Raw genomic sequence first — 19,817 nt, forward strand, 5'->3', positions numbered from 1 at the left:
CTTTTTTCTAGATGTTTATATGTTGTCCTTCAAGTGTGTATGCTTAAATAAAATAAAATAAAATTATGTTTTAAAATATTCTTAAAAATATTTTAACTTTTAGAAATAACTGACTCTAAATATTCTCTTATATATTTTGCTCAATTAACTAGAAATCAACTAATAACAAAATGATCTTGATTTTTTTAAATTGAGATGTACTTGGCAAAAAAGTTTTATTGCACCAAGCCCTACATATTTGAAACATTAATTTTAGATGCCTCTATGGCAACATAATGTATTCTTGTAGTCTTCCAAGATGTGCCACACTTTGGAATCTTTGCTAAATGTCATACACTGAGAGACATATCATAAACAAAATAAAGAATGACCACAACGGTTCAAAAAGTTGCCAATACTAACAGTTCCAACAAACGTCTTTTATTCAAAATACATGATTTGAATTTCAAATAGTTCTGTAACTAATTTTGACATAAAATTCTAAACAATTCTGAGTATTGCCAGTTGCCTTCAGTAGAGGAAAGGCGATATCACAATTCAACTCTATAAATAAATATTCCAAGTCTTATAATTTATAATATTATGGTGGCCAGGTAGCAGGTTGGGGATCATACAGTACCATATCACTACCATAATTTTAAACAACCGCTTGGTTTCAGGTTTACCCGTCACTCTAGCTACTTTGTGGTGAAAGAATGGTACTGTTTAGAATCTTCCCTCTTTCTGGATTTTCATCCTCAGGACTTATTTCTCTCCTAAAAGCAAGAAGCAAAGGAGCTATTTCTGAAGCCTCTAGCAACAGCGTTTTAAGTTACTCAGCTGTGTATCAGGATCTTGAGGCATTCCTTTTGGGGTACTTCGTCAAGTGTATAGCTTCTTCTTTAAGCGTGGATAATTACAAAAGCCACTTTCTGAATGCTGCAGAGACTTCACCTCTAGGGAATGTTGTTGCAGCATGTTCAGGCTTTTGCAGTAGTAGTAATAGAAATATTGCTAATAAAATAGTAGTAGCTGGTTTACTGTATATTAACTGCTATGCTGTGCACCTTGCTCAGATTATCTCATGTATTCCTTAAAACAACCTACGCTGTAGGTGGTATTACATTTATTTGGCAAATGGGCGTAAACTGAACGTTAAAAATCTGTAAGTCACAAGTTTGGAAACAGTCAAATTGAGAATATAAGGCAGGTCTCTCCCAGGTAAAAACTGACTATAAATCATAAACTTCATATTTAATAACTGTGTTTGTCAGAGGTTGAATAGTTCTTTATTATGAATTTCCTTCCTAATTAGGAGCTATTGTCCAGCAAAAGCAACATGTTGTAGTGTAACAGCATGGCCCAAGCTGGAATTCAAAACCAAATCTGGGGAAAAAGAAAGGTTGATGATCTTTCCTAGGGCCTGTTTGCATAAATGTAAATGCATGGATAATATTCCAAGGAGATTTCTAAAGAAAATGAGAGTTGTTTTACACAGAGGCCTAAAATACTAGAGAGAAAAGTGAACTGCACAAGGCTTAAAATATTATCATAAAGCCAGAGGTTGACAGGTAAAATTTTATGATAGGTTTTATAAGACTCAGTACAGAATAAACTTTAGGCTTCAGCTTCACAGGGAAGTAAAATTGCAGGGGATAATATCACCATTCTTCCATACAGAACCCAACAGTGCCCTGGCTCCTGGAATACCAGGGAATCCAGGAACTGGAGAGGTACCTTTGGCATTTGCAAAGGGCATTAGTAAAAAAATAAAATAAAAAATAAATTTTAAAAAGGCATGAAAAAAATTAAGAAACAAAATTTATCGTGTAGCTCATTTTATTCAATACTCACTCTTGAACACAAGAGGAATACCACCTGGACACACGAAGGAGTAACTGGCAAAAGCTTTGAAGTGGGTGGGGATTGGAGTAGCATGTCCTTAAGTCAAGCAGATAGAAGGTAAGAGCTAGTAATTCAGTAATCTGGACACAAATGTTACTGTTGATAGAATTTGAATCCACTGATAAGTGACCCCTGACATGCTGGGACTTGCATACCATTTACGTTCAAACCCTGAAAGACTAGACGACCTGAAATTTCTTCTATGCTGTAAATATCCCCAGCTTCATGGTTTGCATAGAGCCTTCTCAACCTAAAACTCCCTCCCAGGTCTATCTTTGAGATTTTATCACTTTCTTTTTTCAAAACCCGATACATTTTCCAATTTACTTAACTGTTCAACTGTTTTTCTGCTTCTCCCACCTCTGTACCCAACACAATGGACACAAAATAGTATGTTTTGCATTGATAATAGCAATATTGAACAAGTTCTGAAAATCAACCCACTAGTATAAAAAAATTGCAGAAAGTCATGTTGCCTCCTGGATTGCGAAAAGAGGGATAGAAGCAGGTGGGTTCTAAAATCAGTGCTACTTATTGGGCTATATTGAGCATTTTCAGGGTGTTACTCTTTCTTTATTTTACTATCCAAGAGATCCAGAATCCCTTTATTCCCCATCCCAAGGCCACTTAAAAGATTACTAAGTCAACAATTACTAAAAGTTACTACTAGAAAGAATATGTTTTAAAATATGCTTAAGTTTCAGTATTGTCCTATACAAAACCATTTCTCTTTGTAAGAAGAGAACTATTTCAAGAACCTCACTATTTCAAGAACCTCATTTTGCCATTACTTTTTTCTTAGCGTCTTCACATGCACAGTGAGTCTGGAAAGAATTCCAGCCTCTTTTCTTCCATTTTGAATTCTCAGAGGGCAATATTTTGCTTGATTTTAAAAGATGCATGAGTGAAGAAAAATGAGTTCTGTCAGATTTCTCTGCCTTGGACTGAGTCATATATTTTCCCTAAATCCGTGCACCAGACAAAACAGAAGGATAGACTGATTTGTCATTTTCTCTTCTAGGATGTTTAATTTCAGACAGCTTTTTTCAAGGTCTGAAAAACAGTTACCTTCTGTTTTAAAATTATAATCTAATAATCAAGCCTATGTAGGTTTTGGGTAAAATGCTAAGATTTGAATTATTTTAGGGAGCCTTGCCATTTGGATAGGTTTCCAATTTCTGAATTTTCTTGTTCCTCACAGTTGTTGATTAAAATGGGTCATGATTTCTATCCTTGCTTATCCCATTGTAAACACACAACTTTAATATCAAAAGGAGTCTGTGTGGATGGTTTCTATGATAATTTCTAATTCATACATTGTTTGATTTCATTTTATTTGGAATGTCAGTTTTCAACCTTTAAGTACTGAGCCTAAATGAAATTTTTATATGAGATGCCTTATTCATCTTTGACCTAAATTGCATAGATAGTTTATATAAGTAGCACTGGATTTTTCATTACCACCACATTCCTGCAAAACACTTCTCCTAGGTCTGAAAATGATCTTCAAATCATTTACTCATCTCTTCACAACCATACAAGCCACACTAATAATGTCAGCAGTCTTAGTTTGAAATGCCTGTACAGCTTTTATCTAAAATAAAACTTTCTAAGCTTTTGTATTAGAGAAAATCATAATGTAAATTAATGATGTTTCTCTCTGTATTAAAATATCTGCGTTTAATATTCTACTTCCATATAGCTTAACTTCACTTTTATTTGACCTCCCTTTGCATGGAGTTATATTTGGGCCACCATTATTTTTTCTGCCTCTCAGACATAAATAAATGTGACCTAGCAAAGTTGTTTTGGTATATTAGTTCTTAGAGAGAACCCCGATGCCTGTAAGAATCTAGGAAAGTATTTACAAGGGCCCTATTTCACTCTTTAGGAAATTATACTGTTGTGTGATATGAACTAAATAAATAACAGCAAGAGTCATTTTGATAGGGTTCTTTGAAACTATTGTTACAGTAAATACAATCAGTTAATTAAAACAGTGTTTTCTCCTCACTGAAAAATTGAATTTTTCTCTCTAGGCCTCAGCTTTCTCATCTATATACTGGGGGAGTGGAACCAAATAATTTTTAGAGGTGGTCTAAACAATTTGTTTTATAAATTTGAAATTATTATTCAAGATTGTTGTTTTGTTCAAGAAGTTTTCTTGTTCAAGAGTACACAACTAAACATCATCCATTTTATCTAAGTTTTAAAAGTTTGAGTATAAAGTAAATTTTAAAATCTCCATTGTGTTTGTTGTTCTAGTATTCCTTCATTTTATTTCTAACTTTAAAAAATGTGTCCTTTCTTATTTTCTTGATCAAATCCTCCCAGATGTTTATCTATTATATAAATCTTTCTAAAAATAACTTTTGATATTATTAATCCTATTTTGTTTCTTTGTTTTCCTTGTCATTATCATTATTTACATTTTTATCTTTCTTTTTCTTCCTTTGCATTGTTTTCGGTTTACTTTGTCATATTTGAAAATTATTTTAAGAATGCTGAACTCACTATTTCTAACTTATTCTTTCATTAAGTTATTAACATCATATACCTTTACAAAAATACTATTTTAGACATATCCTAATATTTTTATAGGTAGTATTTGATTGTTGTTCAGTTCTAGGCATTTATAAATTTCAATTATTGTGTCTTCTTTGACCCATATATTATTTAAAAGTGTGTTTTGGGGTTTCCAAATTTCTGAACATTGTTGCCAAATTTTTACATTTCTAATTTTATTGATTTTTTTCTAATTGTAGACTATAGACTATCAATTATTTTATCTTTGTTCAAATTTTCTTTGGTGGCCCATTTTAGCTATTAACTAATTACCTATTTTGTTCTAGAAAGTTAAAAACACTTTCTAAAATTAATAAATCAAGACGCAGGTGTAAATGTTACAATAGGAAGAAAAATGAGTATCATCAGTAAATTAGTTAAAATACATTTAAAAGAGCGAAGAAACTTCCCTTGTTAACAGTGTGATAGGGTCGAGTCATTAAAGAATCCAGCAGGCAGGGAGGTTTGAATCCAACCCTCTAGTCTCTAATAAAGAGAACTGAGGACTGCTCTCTAGAGAATGAAATGTGAATAATGTTAATTCATTATAACCTTATTCTTAAAGAAGAACCTTCCACAGTGTCTGCCTCTAACTGCCTACCTGCTTCCTCTATATCAAAATATGAAGGGGAGGTTACCTACTCATGTGACCTGGGAGAGTATGCACACCTCAGTCAGAGTGAGCATTCAAGGAATAGGCCTGCGGGGGACAGACGTATGAGACCGTCAAGGAACTCATGCCAATTGCCTATACCAGTCAACATAAATATGGACAAACAAGGAGTAAGAGAAATCTTTGAGTGAGAAAAGTTTTTATATTATAGGTTTTTTTCCTTCTGTATCACAGTACATGATTAATACTCTAAATTCTGGTTCTGTTTTTACTTTGTCAAAAGTTAGCCTGTTATAAATTCAAAGAAGACTTTATCATATTTTGAAATTTAAATACACACTTTAAAACTTGATGACATAAAAACAATAATAATTATAAAGCTAACAAATTAAATGATAGAAAATAGATGAGAGTTTGGAGAAAAGTATTTAATTTTCTCTTATCTTTCATACTGTAAAGTCAATGTGTAATTTTAATAAAACCAAGAAAAATGGAAGAAAGTATAAGCCTTAAAATCCTTATGGCAACCACTAGAAATTTTTTTTGAAAAAAATTATAATAGAGCAAAACAGAATCTAGAACTGGGAGATGGAAAGAAGGGTGAAACAGTGTTTAGTCTCCCAAAGTACTTACTTTTCATACCGGTAAGTTAATAGATTGCCAATTCCAGTAATTGGCATATATGTGTGTGTGTGTCTATATATACATATATATACACACACATATATACATATATACACATATACACATATATGTATATATATACATATCATTGCAATTGTAATATTTAACAAATATTAATAAAATGAAAATGGTTACCAGAAACTTTTGAAGTGTGAAGTTGTGGGGATAGTATGTGCGTGAGTTTGTGTGTGTTTCTAAATTTTTCATTTTATTTATTATTTATTTATTTATTTATTGAGACAGAATCTTGGTGTGTTGCCCTGGCTGGAGTGCAGTGGTGTGATCTTGGCTCACTGCAGGCTCCACCTCCTGGGTTCAAGCGATTCTCATGCCTCAGCTTCCCGAGTAGCTGGGATTACAGGTGCACACCACCACGCCCAGCTAATTTGTGTGTGTGTGTATTTTTAGTAGTAGAGACGAGGTTTCACCATGTTGGCCAGGCTGGTCTTGAACTCCTGACCTCAGGTGATCCGCCTGCCTTGGCCTCCCAAAGTGCTGGGATTACAGGCATAAGCCACCACACCCGGCCAATTTTTCCTTTTATACCACTCTAGGTAGTTAAAAATATTAAATCATGCACATAACTTACAATAATTTTTAAATGAATCTATATACAGACAAAAGATTGCAGTTCAAATCAATAACTAACTATGTCTACATCTGCTGATATGGAAAGAGAACTACAATATATTAATTAAAAATGAAAACATATTACATATAATTATGTATATTATAGATTCCAAATATGTAAAAATAGAGGGTATGCATATATGTTTGTATTAATCAATGTCTAAAAACATCTAGAAAGGGAAACACCAAGTGAATAATTGTGACTATTTAGACAGCATTTTATTTTGTATTTATTTGTATTGTATATAATCAGTACTTCAGTGCATTGATAATATAATAAAATTTTATTAGTGAAAACCATTGATATCCTAGATAATTTGGTTGGCAAGATATCTTACTTAATTTAATTTACTCTGAACTCCCAATATTCAAGTAAGAAGCTATGTGAGTATGGGAATTATCTGTGCCTTGCTCACTTCTCTAATCTCTGCCTCCAGGCCAGATTAACCACTATACCCATTATAAAAACCTCTGCAAATATTTCTGTAGTGAGTTAATGAATGTCACAAATTACCTTAATATAATAGATGCCATATAGTAGGTATGCTAAAATATGTTAAAGCTTTTGTTTTGTTAATAGTCTATGTGACCCAGTAAGAATTAATAGCTTTGAATAATAAAATTTGAAAATTGTTCAGAGATAGCAATGTAAGCGATGGCTGATTTAAAAAAAAAAAACAACAACAAAAAACTTCTATTTTATGTTAAAAATTACCTATCTGTACATATGTTGCTTTTTTAAATTAAAAAGCTATAAAAAATTAATGTGATTGTTCTGGTTTAACCAGAACTTTCTCATTTATGACTTTTATATTTTTCTCCATGACATATACCTGCTGTCTTTGTGGTTCATATACTTAATTCAGAGTTCTCTAAAATGGATATACATTTCCTAAAGCTTCTTCATTATCATCTTTCGTATCAGTAAAGCAGCAGCAGAAATCTTTGCTTACTTTAGGTTTCTGAATGCTAATATGTAGAATAATGTTTCTTTTCTGTAAGTCCGATTACTACAATTTTTTTTTAGTATGAGTATATAATGGCATTTACTTCCTCAATTAATTTCATTGTAAATGCACTAAAAGTTGTCAATGAAGTCATTCTGAATATCTTTAATAAACGATAAGCCTCAGTCATAAACAGAATGAGGAAAAATGAGGATGTGCACATGGACTAACTTGATGGTTATGGCTTCCGATGAATTTCTTTTTCCCTTCAGGGTTTGGACTAAAGCTGAAAGCAAAAGAATATTCAAGAGGCTTAAGTTTCTTCCTTGCTCTGATGTGGCTGTATGCAAATCAGTGGTGTTACTGGCAGGACTAGAATGCCACAGAATGATAGTGACCATAATACAGAACCCTATAGAGTGGGGTCTGGAAGTCTGCAGGCAGAAGAGAGCTTGATTGGCCATCATTGAGCTTTCATATTGTACTAATGAAGAAAAAGTGATCAATCTATTGCAGCAGACATAGTTAATTAACTCTTCCTTCAGATCCCAAGTACAACATGACAGAGCTGCCTTCCATATTTGGATGATGGTGGTGAGAGGAAAACTGGAAGAATAGTGATCTGTCTCAAATGGGAAAGCTATGATCAAAAAGGAAACATTTAAATATTTTGACTTTGTTGTAAATAAAATTGTCAACCCAATAATGGACTGTTGAATGCCGTGTTTAAATGCAAGAATTTAGTGAAGTGTTCATGAAATATGATAATATGCCCCTTAGTTTCACAAGCATAATATGACAGGAAAAATAACCTTTTGTCTCCATTTTAGAAATGAGATATAAGTAACATATTATAGATTTGTCCTAGTTCAAGGGTCTGACACTTAATAGATGTACATATTGGCAATTTGCTTAGTAGATTATCATTTACTGTCAGTTTTTTAATTAGAATGTGATCTTCCATTGTCTTTAATCTATTTACATCATGGATGACAAATTTCTTTCCCTTAAAGCAAAATCTTTATTTATCATGAGACAATTTTTACCAAAATTATTACATGTCGAAGGGGGAAATCGTAACTGGGATCATTTGGCTTTTGAATTTTCAGACTACCTGGCATCTTTAACACAATAATAAAACATATTTTAAGTGACTGATATTTGCACATTTGCCTTCTCAAAAACATTCTTAATTTTGCTATTTACCATAAATCTATTACTATTTTACCATTAATTTTGGAACCATGCCATGAAAAGTTTGATTAAATCTATACTCTGTTTATGTAGGCAACTGAAACTTACATGAAGGCTATAACTCAATGTTTCTAGTCAACTCTGAAGGCAGGAGTCCCGTCCATGGTTTTCACATTGGCATATGCATCTCCTTACCCATAGAAAGATTGTTAAAGCAAATAGTTCTACTGGTAAAAAGGGATATTTGTAGAGGTACTCTGGGAATCGGAGTGGTGGAGGAGAGAGATGGCAAACCTAGAATGAGAAAGTCTAAACTGCCTTTTAGAGGGGAAAAGATGGTTTTGATGGGATATATGCCTTGTCATCCATTTCTGCTGGGAATATAACAAAAAGTATATTTAGATGATGTTTAAACAGTGAAACTTCGTTTAAATATTTCTGATTGGATTGTCAACTTAATGGTGTGGTCCTCTGGTACTAATTCCAGGGTACGATTGTGAATTCAGCATATTTGTCAAAGAGAATGCTACTCCCCGTTAGGTGGCATCTTTAGCTTTATTTTAGGGGTTTAGTGTGAAGTAAATGTAACCACAGTTGTATTAATCCTTTCTTTGTGTGTTTTATGTTTATTTCACTGAGTTTGTTTTTTTAAAAAAATCTCAATTTTGAACTTACCTTCAACCCTTTAATCTCCTAAGACCTTAAAATCATGGTATATTATTTGATTGCATATGTACTGTCATTTTAATATCTTTAGGAAAGATACATCCTTATCTCCAAAACGCTGAATCATTTCCAGTAGTTTGCTTAGTCCTTTCATGTACATAATAATAACCAACATTTATCGGACATAGTATGTGCTAGAAACCATTCGAAGTGTTTTATGTGTACTAAGTAATTTATTCCTCAATAAATCTCTATGATTTCAAAACTATTATATTCACAATTTTACAGATAAAAACTTCCAGCACTGATAGATTAAAAAAAAAAGAAAGAAAGAAACTTGATCAAGATAACCCAGCTTGGAAGTAGAGAAACTGAGGTTTAAATCCAGGTAACTTGATTCCAGAAACATTGCCCTGAAACTTGATCATAGAGGTTTGATATTTAAAAGTAAAGCTGCTTCTTGGAAAAAGTGATCTTAAATGTAGTTATTTGACATTATTTATGCTTCAAAATGAATGATCTGAAAGAAGGCTTTGATGTGCATAAACCTGACACTGGAAGAGAGATCATTTTTAGGGGAGGAAATATGATGAAGAACTGAGATGCTAGAATCTTATAAACATAAGACCCTTACTTCAAAACTTTCATTAGAAAAATGTGTAAACACTTTATTCTGCTATTAACCACATGGGCCTGGAATCTGAGAAGTGGAGGGCACCAGGCAGCCTTCCTCTTTAACTAACTCTACTTCAGCGGGGTTAGATCTGCACAGTTGAGTCAGCCCCCTAAAGGAACCAGACACCTGTGACCACATCTGCTTCTTTCCCTTGAGCCTGACACCTGTTCTTTCATCAGGGTACTTCTGTAGTTTGGGAAGATGTGGTCAAAAGAATGTATTTGTGAACTGCAAGCAGGTAATTAAGGCAGCTCAGTACCTTGAACATTTCTGATGTTAGGAACAGGCATTTGAAAACAATAATGACAGTAATTAGATAGGTAGTGATTCTCGCCTGAACCTGGGAGGCGGAGGTTGCAGTGAGTTGAGATTGTGCCATTGCATTCCAGCCTGGACAACAAGAGCGAAACTCCATCTCAAAAAAAGAAAAAAAAAAGGCAGTGATTCTTTTTCTGCATTATTTATTATTTACCTGTTAGAAACTAATGTATGTCTCTCTGCATGAGTTAAAAATAAACAAATGAATGAGAGAGAACAGTGATATTTTGTTGAGAAATTGGACATACGTTTGCTATAATCTATTATGAGCAAAACTATTTTAGAATTGAATTTTTACCAATTGACTTATATACAGTTGATTTTATATTCTCTACTAAGTTTACATCAATATCAAATTTGAAACCTCAGCAGCATCCAAATGATTTGTTGGTTTTAGACAAAAAGGAATCTCATGGAAGATGTTGTGCCTTTGTTAATACATAGCCACTGAAAAGACCAATTTTTCAATAAAGCCATGTTTTCTGATTTATATATTCATTAGGTTGGCAGTGGAGATTTAGATAATTGTGGGGTTAGTTATATAGCAGCCTTTTGGGGATGGTCATCCTTTCGTCATTAGAAGTGATAGGGTTGAAATCATTCCATAAAGATATATGATGTTTCTAATGTATTTGTGGGGAAGGAGGGTCAAAGATGGAGAAGAGTTACAAATGCAAGAATTATGCCATTCAGAATTGTAAGTGTGATTCTGTATCTTTGAATGTGTATGGCTTAAAACAGCCATAAATGGCATAGTACTATCTTCCAACAGCACAGTCTGTCTGTCTGTACTCCTAGAAAGATCTACCAGCACACTAAGGATAATTTTTTCTGATCAACTAAGCATTCTTAAAACTGATTTAGATAAAAACGATCAAATAAAATTTAAAATGTAACCCCCTCCTGACCAAAATATGCCTAGATGATATCAGATTACAGCACAGCAATCAGTTAATTTTCTCTCCAAAATTTAGTTTCATCCGAGCAACAAATGTGTTTCCTGTATTGATACAGAAAGTAGAGACAATCTTTGCCTATAGCTTGATTTTATACATCTAATAAACTCGTTATATTAAATAAAGAGAAATGTACATTTTTCTGTATCGGCTACTTTAGAATGATTTGCACAAGGTTAAAATACAGAGTTACTGGAACTGGCAATTTGTGTTACTTATAATACGGTTCTGACTTTTATTATCTTTGATAGGTAAATTGAGCTTTACTGTATTTACTTTATGAATAATTCTTTTTCAAATCTAAATATTGAGAATCTGTTTTCCATAAGTTAAATAACTATACCAGTTTTTAAAGAAACCTAATGTTGGTATGTTCTCTAACTTCATAGCATGTTAGTAAATTAAAATATTATTTAATTAATATTAATTGTCAGACAATATCTGATAATGAATAAAAAGGTGATTTATCATTATTGTATGATAGTGGTGATGAAGGGTACATTTCAACTGCTCTTTCAATTGTAATAATACAGTCACATTTGTCCCCTAGAAAAATCACCTGAAGAGTCAAAGTAAGAGGAACATGTGATAGATTGGGTAGTTTAAAATCCACTTACTAAAAGTAAATGAATGTATAAATATTTTCAAAGTGAGACAGGCCATTGCTTTTTTTTTCGCTTTGAATTGAAAATTGGACTTGCTTTAGATATAACAGCTACAGCCCCGTAGGAGAATGTTCTCATGTGGCTTATTGCCTTTAAAATAATTTACTGGAAAATCTTAATCTCCACTAAGAAAATAGCCCAGATCTTCTATATATCTTAACGTTTTAAAATATATTACAAACCTGTAACTTTTAAATATTTCCCAGTTACATTAGTCAATGTCATCCAATTTATATCTATGGCTTTCATTCACATGAAGGAAAAGTGTAACTGTTGGGGAGTTCTGAACTTTCCAGCCTTTACAGAATCCTGGTGGGCTGATTACTTAGTGGAGGGAGAAGCAAGGTGAGTAAGTGAGTATGGGCATGAGAGAAAGTGAACAGGAAAAGTCATGGGAATTGGATGACCAAGATGTTAGGGAAGCTATTGAAGGCAGTCCTATTTTGATTGTTTCATCTATATATGGGTTCAATCAACAATTGTGACTATATCAATATAATTCAGAGACTGAAAAATATTGTGGTTTAGCCACCCAGATAGTCTGGCAAATATGGAATATAACAGGGTTTGTGTGGTAGATAATTGTTTTGAAAAATTAGTATGCGGTAAGTCTCAGAATAAAGTTACACTGACTACTATTCATTCATTGGTGAATAAACAGTCCATAGACCTCTGATGTTCCTCCTCGTCCAGGTTTCCCTACCGTGGAGTGAGAGTAAAATACTTCTGCTTATAGTGAAAGGAGGGATTCAACTGGAAATTTGGCAGGGCCTGACTGCTTAGAAGTTCTGGATAAAGAAAGTCTACACCAGTGGCTCCCAAACTTCACTGGGCATATTAATCTTTAGTAAAAATGTAGGGGCCCTATTCCCAAAGAATCTGATTCACTAGGTCCTAGGACACAACATCTGAAATTTTAGCAAGCATCTCAGCTGGGCTAAGACTAATGTTTCATGTCTCTAGTTGAGCTTAAACCCGCAATATTTACATGAGGTATTTAAAAAGTAGGGAGAGAGCGAGAGAGAGAGAGAGAGAGAGAGAGAGAGACAGACAGACACAGAGAGAGAGAACAAAGAGAGAAATAAAAGAAAAACCTTACAAACACTCTGAATTGGACTCTAAAATAAAAGTTATCAGTAAGTTTTCAAAAAGTATAAGGTACTGTCTCTTCTCTACTTCACTGCTATTTTTCATATTTTGAGTATATTTTGCTAAATGATATTCCATACTTTTAAGGAACATAGTAATAAATCAGAAAAAGTTAATTCCAACGGCAGAAGATATTATTAAGCTACATCATAATTTTTAAGTGCAGATAAGTGGCAATTAGCATTAAATCCTAACTTTGTAGTTTAAATGACATAATCATGCACTGCTAGAAAGAAATAAAAATAATACCTTTTAATTAGCAATTGTTCCTATTTGACAAGAATGATCTAATTTTCTTAACATATAAATTAATATATGCCTTTAAAACAAGTTCTACATATAAAATATTAGTAAAGAAATCCATAAACTTAATGAAAATGATAATCTTTAGCTTTGTGAGAGGATAATATTTTGGATTGCATATGCATGCAATCTAATGGCCTATGGCAAAGGTTGTTTGGTTTTATTCCCCGGACATCAGGAACTAGTCATCTTTTATTTTAAGAAAAACTGAAGGTCTCTTTAAATCTATACCCCAAATCTACTATTAAAAGATCAGCTTTTCTGTATTTCAAGTAAGAAATGGGTGAAAATATCTGTCTGTAGTAAGCCACGTTTGCTGGTATTCAGTAACCTAACCTCAGCACATTACTGTAAACAAAAGCTTCTTGGTGTAGAAAAAGAAATTGTCACAGGTATTGGGAGACATATAGCACAAAAGAGAGTATTTCCTTCAACTTCTACTCCCCAATTTTTTTAACTGGCTTTTACTGGAATTAAAATATATGTCACACAAATGAGGCTTTAATTCATTGTCTCTTTGACTGAATTTTTTTTTTTTTCTTGCTGTTTGCATCAGATGTTCAACAGAGGACAAATTACAGTTTCAGACTGTATCAAGAATTCCAGCAGACAGAGGCATCTGATTCAGATAAATTGAGCACACATTTGAAAGAAAGTCTTTTATTCTAGACACGGCTGACTTCATTGCTAGCTGTGATGTTCAGCAATAGATCTAGAGGCTGGAAGAGAGGAAATGCTGACCAGTGCAAATGCATTTCAATGTGTGAAGGATGCTAGATTATCAGAAAGTATATTTAGAGAAAGCCTTCCTAGGTTTTAATAGAGATCCTTACTTTTGTGTCAAATAATATAATTATTATACATGTAATTAATATACATGTTACCATTATCTCTTCTAATCTGTTATTAAATTTCATACTTATATTTTGCCCTTATATTTATATATTTAAAATCTGTTTTAAAATAAATTCATTTACATATATTTCCTCTTGCTTTCAAATCCAACAACTATAAATTCCATGAAATTCAGCGCTATATCTTCACAAAAACCTAATAAAGTACATCTTCCCTAGATGGTGCTTAATGACTAAGTGTTGAAAGAATAAATACTTGCTCAGTTTGAGGCAGCATGGGAAATTAAAAAGAACTAGAAAAGCAAACAGGGCCTGGAAGCTGGTTTTAGATAACAAATTTATCACCAAATTTATCTCAGAGTTTTCTGACAGTTTCAACAAAAAGGGGACTGTTTTGGTTTTGGTTTTGACTGTTCAGTAAAAGGAGCATCCAGGGTGAGAAATTCATCTGGTTCTGAATTTAAGAATGTGTCAACAGAATGGTTAAAAAGAGAAGTAAGTATAATAGACTATTAATTCTCCTTCTGAGTTTCCTAATTTATATTTGGTGATTGATTTGATGGTTGATGCAAAACTTATAACATTCATTGTGGTGTTCAATACATGCAGAAAAAGTACTTGAGGCAATTGAGAGGCAGGTTATGATACTGTTATGGAATGAAAAATACCTGTTTGATCTCTGCCCCCAGTTCCTGGCACAGAGCTACTGAGCAATGGGGATGCTAAGTGCATCTTATATTCCAATGTTTGGTCTTTGAACCCATTTCTTGACACAGAACTCCTAATACCTTAGAATTTCCTAAGTGATATGAGGGTCCTTTGTTCTAATGAGGCAGCTCTTGGTAGACTCCTGGATGTAGGCTGGTGACCAGAAAGACCAACCCATAATTAAGAGCTTGAAACTTTCAACCCCACTATCCCATTCTCCGGGAAGGGGAGGGGAGCTTGAGTTAATAATAGGTCATGTCTACACGACGAAGCATTTATTAAAAATTCCTAAACTACAGGGTTCGGAGAGTTTCTGGGCTGCTGAACATGCGATGAGGCAGGGAAGATGATGTGCCCTGAAGAGGCTAGAAGCACCACACCCCTTACCACAGACTTCACCCTATGTGCCTCTTTATCTGGCTGTTGATCTGTATTCTTTCTTATATACTTTATAATAAACCAGTAGATGTGAAAAAAAAAATATGTATCAAGCTGGAATAGAGTTGCGAATGTATGATTTTTTCAAAAAGGAAAAATACAATCTTTATAGTTTTTGTATTAGCCCTTAATGATAACAGGATGTATGAAATTAAATGTTTACTCAGTGAAGATTTTACATTGAAGAGCCACTAGACATAGCTAGATCTTGATCTTTGTTTTCCTAGGGCTAGTCAAAATTCCTGGCACCTAAGAGGATCTCAGTAAATGTTACCTGAATGGAAAGATGTCAAGCTCAATTAAAAATCAAGTTGAAGATATTTCACTGATTTTAATTCTCTGAAAGATAGCATAGCTCTACTGGTAGCTAAATTTATGTATAATCCCTGAAACCCAGAAACTGTACAAGGCCATGCCTGGAACACAGTGCTGATGATACATCAAGAGTGACTCCCAGCTGGCTGGAGCCTGCATATTCGTGCTTTGGTTCTTTTTCCTCTAGTAGAATGGTCTAGACAAAGGCCATAGGAACAGGCCTGGGTACTTCAGTGAAGATGTTATATGTCCAGTCATTGTCTTGAGCCAGGAGTGTTTAGGACACTGTTTAGGATACAAACATTTTTAAGATTTTGGTGACATTCAAGAAAATATGAAATATTTGTTATGATAGGACCTTTCTATTTCAACCATTCCTAAGAGTTAGCTGGAATTCATGAGAATAACATCTTTGTTTATAACTTAAATAATGAAGACTGGTTGGATGACCCAACGTGAGGAGGGGAGTTAGGGCTAGCTGCAGTGAAGGTGGGTGGGTCACAAAAGATGCACTGGAAAACATGCATCTCATGGGCAAGAGTATTGGAAGTTGTCTCCCTCTTGTGGACTGAGAGAGGACAGGGTGGCCAAGGAAATTCCTTGGTAAGTGGCAGGCACGTGTCTAGGCCAAACAGGCAGGAGGACAATTTGATTTGACTGACTGACTGACTAGCTATTTAGTCTAAATTGAACATGTGGACAATAAAAGGTTTTCTAATGCGTCCCCAGTGTGGACCTATGCTAGTGATTGAACAAATGTGATTTAGACTGCAATGTAGTCTGAACTAAAATGGGTCAAAGAAATCTAGAATGGCAAATAGCTTCTTGGCCATGTTCCCTGTTTTTCTTCACGCACTAGAAAAATACAAAAAAAAAAAAAAATGACCACTGGATTTTTCCAATGATCTTGACAAAACAAAGTTTTGTTTTAAATAGAAAATGTATTCTTCTGCTTTTACTATAGAAAAGACTTTGGTGTGAGTTTGTATGTCTTGCACACATGCAAATGCCCCTGAAGCACCTTAATTCCCTCAGGCTAAACAGAAGCTCCACTTCACAGGATTTTTTAGTGTTTAAAGTAAGTTAAAGTTTCTTCAGGGCTATCAGAATGACAGCTTTTCTTTCCCACTGAGGTCCTGCTGACTTGCTTCAAGGATTTTACTGTTCAAATTTCTATCTAGCTTTTCTAAATGTAGTTTCGAAGTGGATTATAAAGCTTTTAATCTCACTAAGTATCCATAGTTTATTTTTCAACACAAAGGGCTTTCATTTGAATAATATCTGGAACTTCTCCCCACCCCCATTTTTCAGCTTTGTTTTTTGTTCTTTATTACATGAGGAGACACACAGGGGATATAGGACAAGCAGATGAAAAAGGATGTGAAATGATCTTAGAGTTTGATGATATAATGTCACATACACAGTAATTACTGTGAAATGTCCCCAGTGCCTAAGGTCAATTGGGGCTGGCACATGAAGGAGCTCAATAACTACTTGCTAAACGCAGGGATGCATGTATGATGGATTTTTTTTTTCTTTCTTTCTTTTTTGAGACCGAATCTCACTCTGCTGTCCAGGCTGGAGTGCAGTGGTGCTACCTCAGCTCACTGCAACCTCTGCCTCCCAGATTGAAGTGATTCTCATGCCTCAGCCTCCCGAGTAGCTGGGATTACAGGTGCATGCCACCACACCGGGCTAATTTTTGTATTTTTAGTAGAGGTGGGGTTTCACCATGCTGGCCAGGCTGGTCTTGAATTCCTGACCTGAAGTGATCTGCCCATCTCAGCCTCCCAAAGTGCTGGGATTATAGGCATGAGCCACTGCACCCAGCCTGATGAATTTTTAAATATTGTACTTTTAAGCTAAGAAGATGACTTTTGAAAAATACTCTCTGTCAGTATAAGAAAAACTAACATAACTATTTGAAGTTATAAATAGAAAGTATTTAAAAGACAGAAGCACGTGTAAGTGTAGATTTTTGGGGGGGTGTTAACATAAAACAAGAAATTATTTAAAAATTTTATTGTATTTCGGTGTGGATTTATTACTTTTTTTTAGTCGTAGAAGATGGTTTACGCATTTTGCATAAATTTTTGTAGTAGTCTTTCAATCAAGTTAGAATAGCCTGATCATCTCTTAAAGCTTCTTCTCTTAATTGTCATCACCTCATTTTAGATATGGTATTCCTTCAGCTGCACATCCTGTCTCTTGGACCAAAGACCTTGAACAGTGATGGTTATGGGCTGAACTGTTTCCCCAAAAAAATCATATGTTAAGTACCTAACATCCAGTGCCCCAGAATGTGACTCTATTTAGAGATAAGACCTCTAAAGAGATAATTAAGGTAAAATAAGGTCAAATGTGTAGGCTCTAATCCCATATGACTGGTGCCATTATAAGAAAATGAGAGTAGGATACAGACAACACATAGACCAACGGGCAGCCATGTGAGGACACAGTGGGATGATGGCCACCTGTAAGCCAAAGAAAGAGGCACCAGAAGAAACCTAACCTGCCAACACCTGATCTTGGACTTCCCAGCCTCCAGAACTGTGAGAAAATAAATTTCACTTGTTTAAGCCACCCAGTCTGTGTCATTTTGTTATGGCAGCACTATCAGACTAATACAGTGACTATCTTTTCATATTGGGCAGTCAGGAGACTTTCTAGTCTCATCCTGGAGGATGACTGGGCTATAGTTAGAACCCAGCTATTCCTCCTTAAGATGGATTCTAACTGCTTTTTGTTCCATAGACCTGTTAGGCAGTCTGATGAATCCTATGGATCCCTTCTCAAAGTGATATTTCAATGTATAAAATAAAATACACAAACTTACAAAGGGAACCAATTTTATGGAAATACAGTTTTCAAAATATTTTTTACATGTAAGATTTGAAGTTATATGGGCATTCTTATTAGCCAGTGAATAATAACATCTAGCAAGTGAATATAATTTTAATATTTGGGGCTATAATTATAATATAATATGAAAATATCTGTGGTTTCTATTAAAGACAAAGTCAAAAGTACTATTTATCCTCCTGTGGTTTATTTCCAACGTTCAAAATGGAAGAAAATGAAAATTTTCAATTAGAGGTTAGTGATGATAATCAGTAATTTTCCCCCTCATCCAAGTTCCACAGTTAAGAATCCTTGTCTTAGAGAAATAATAACAGTGTGATCTCCACTGTGAAAAAAGCTTAGGATTACAGACCACCAAGTAGAATGTACATTTTGGGTGATAAATTTACACAGATCTATTCTATCTCTTAATCATTCACCTTTGTGACTAGTGGTAGGTATTTGCAAGGAAGTGAAAAGAAGGAAGTAATCTGAGATTAGACATAGAGAAAACCTAACCTGAGCCGTAGGACTGTTGTCGTTTATGATTAGTGCTTAGGTGAAGATGTGGGCTACAGGCTATGCAACTACTTACGTTTAGTAACCTTAGAAAGTCTTTAGGCTTTGGTGTTCAAAGCAGTATACTATCGGGGGTATAAATCACATCCCCTTTGTTACTCCTGTAGCAGAGCAAGGAATTTTTCACAAGCCTCTTCACTTCCTGTTAGACTTTGCCATTCATGACATACCATGGATAGGAAGAGCATAGATGGTGTTTGACCGCTGTGGACATTGAATGCATGTTTTGGTGGGTCAGTATAAAAATTGAAGCCATGTCAGTTACTATTTCTACACATGACAGTGACCCTCTGCCATCTGAACTTTACTTGCCAGGTAGAATCTGTGCCTGGAGCCTTAATTCGTAAGATCTACACTCAAGTCCTGACTCTGCCACTGGAAACTGAATATCTTTTACCTTTAGTTTATTCATTTGTAAAATTGGTATAATAAAAATACCTGATCTGCTTTCTAAAAACATTTGTTTAAAGCATAAAATGTAGAAACACATGCAAAAGCCATTAAATGTAAGTGGTGAAGTGCAATACTAATGTAAGGCAATAATATATGTAAAGTAAACATAGTTAACATTATACTAGAAACTGCAAATTAATGTAGCAAGACTTTTTATTTATTCAAAATAATTTTTTTTAAAAAAGTACCATTATTTTTAAATGAGAAAATATTATGATTTTAAACCTTTATTAATAAAAACAGAATCCTCATAATGCCCTGCGTTTTTAAACAGAGTTATGCTTTCAATTCGGCTTATAATATTAACAGGATAGAGACCCTCGATATAAGGAAGCTTCTTCCTCTCTGAAGTTCTAGCAAGAATTCAGCACTTCAGTTG

General features: G+C 34.1%; 1 protein-coding gene across 17 annotated transcripts in view; it reads left to right on the forward strand.

Moving 5' to 3' along the window:
* Window positions 1-19,817, forward strand: part of NLGN1 (neuroligin 1) — a 907,062-nt gene that overhangs the window by 462,427 nt on the left and 424,818 nt on the right. The gene's annotated exons all lie outside the window — the stretch shown is intronic.

Source organism: Macaca thibetana, chromosome 2 (genome assembly GCF_024542745.1).
Source record: "Macaca thibetana thibetana isolate TM-01 chromosome 2, ASM2454274v1, whole genome shotgun sequence".
Lineage (NCBI taxonomy): Eukaryota > Metazoa > Chordata > Mammalia > Primates > Cercopithecidae > Macaca > Macaca thibetana.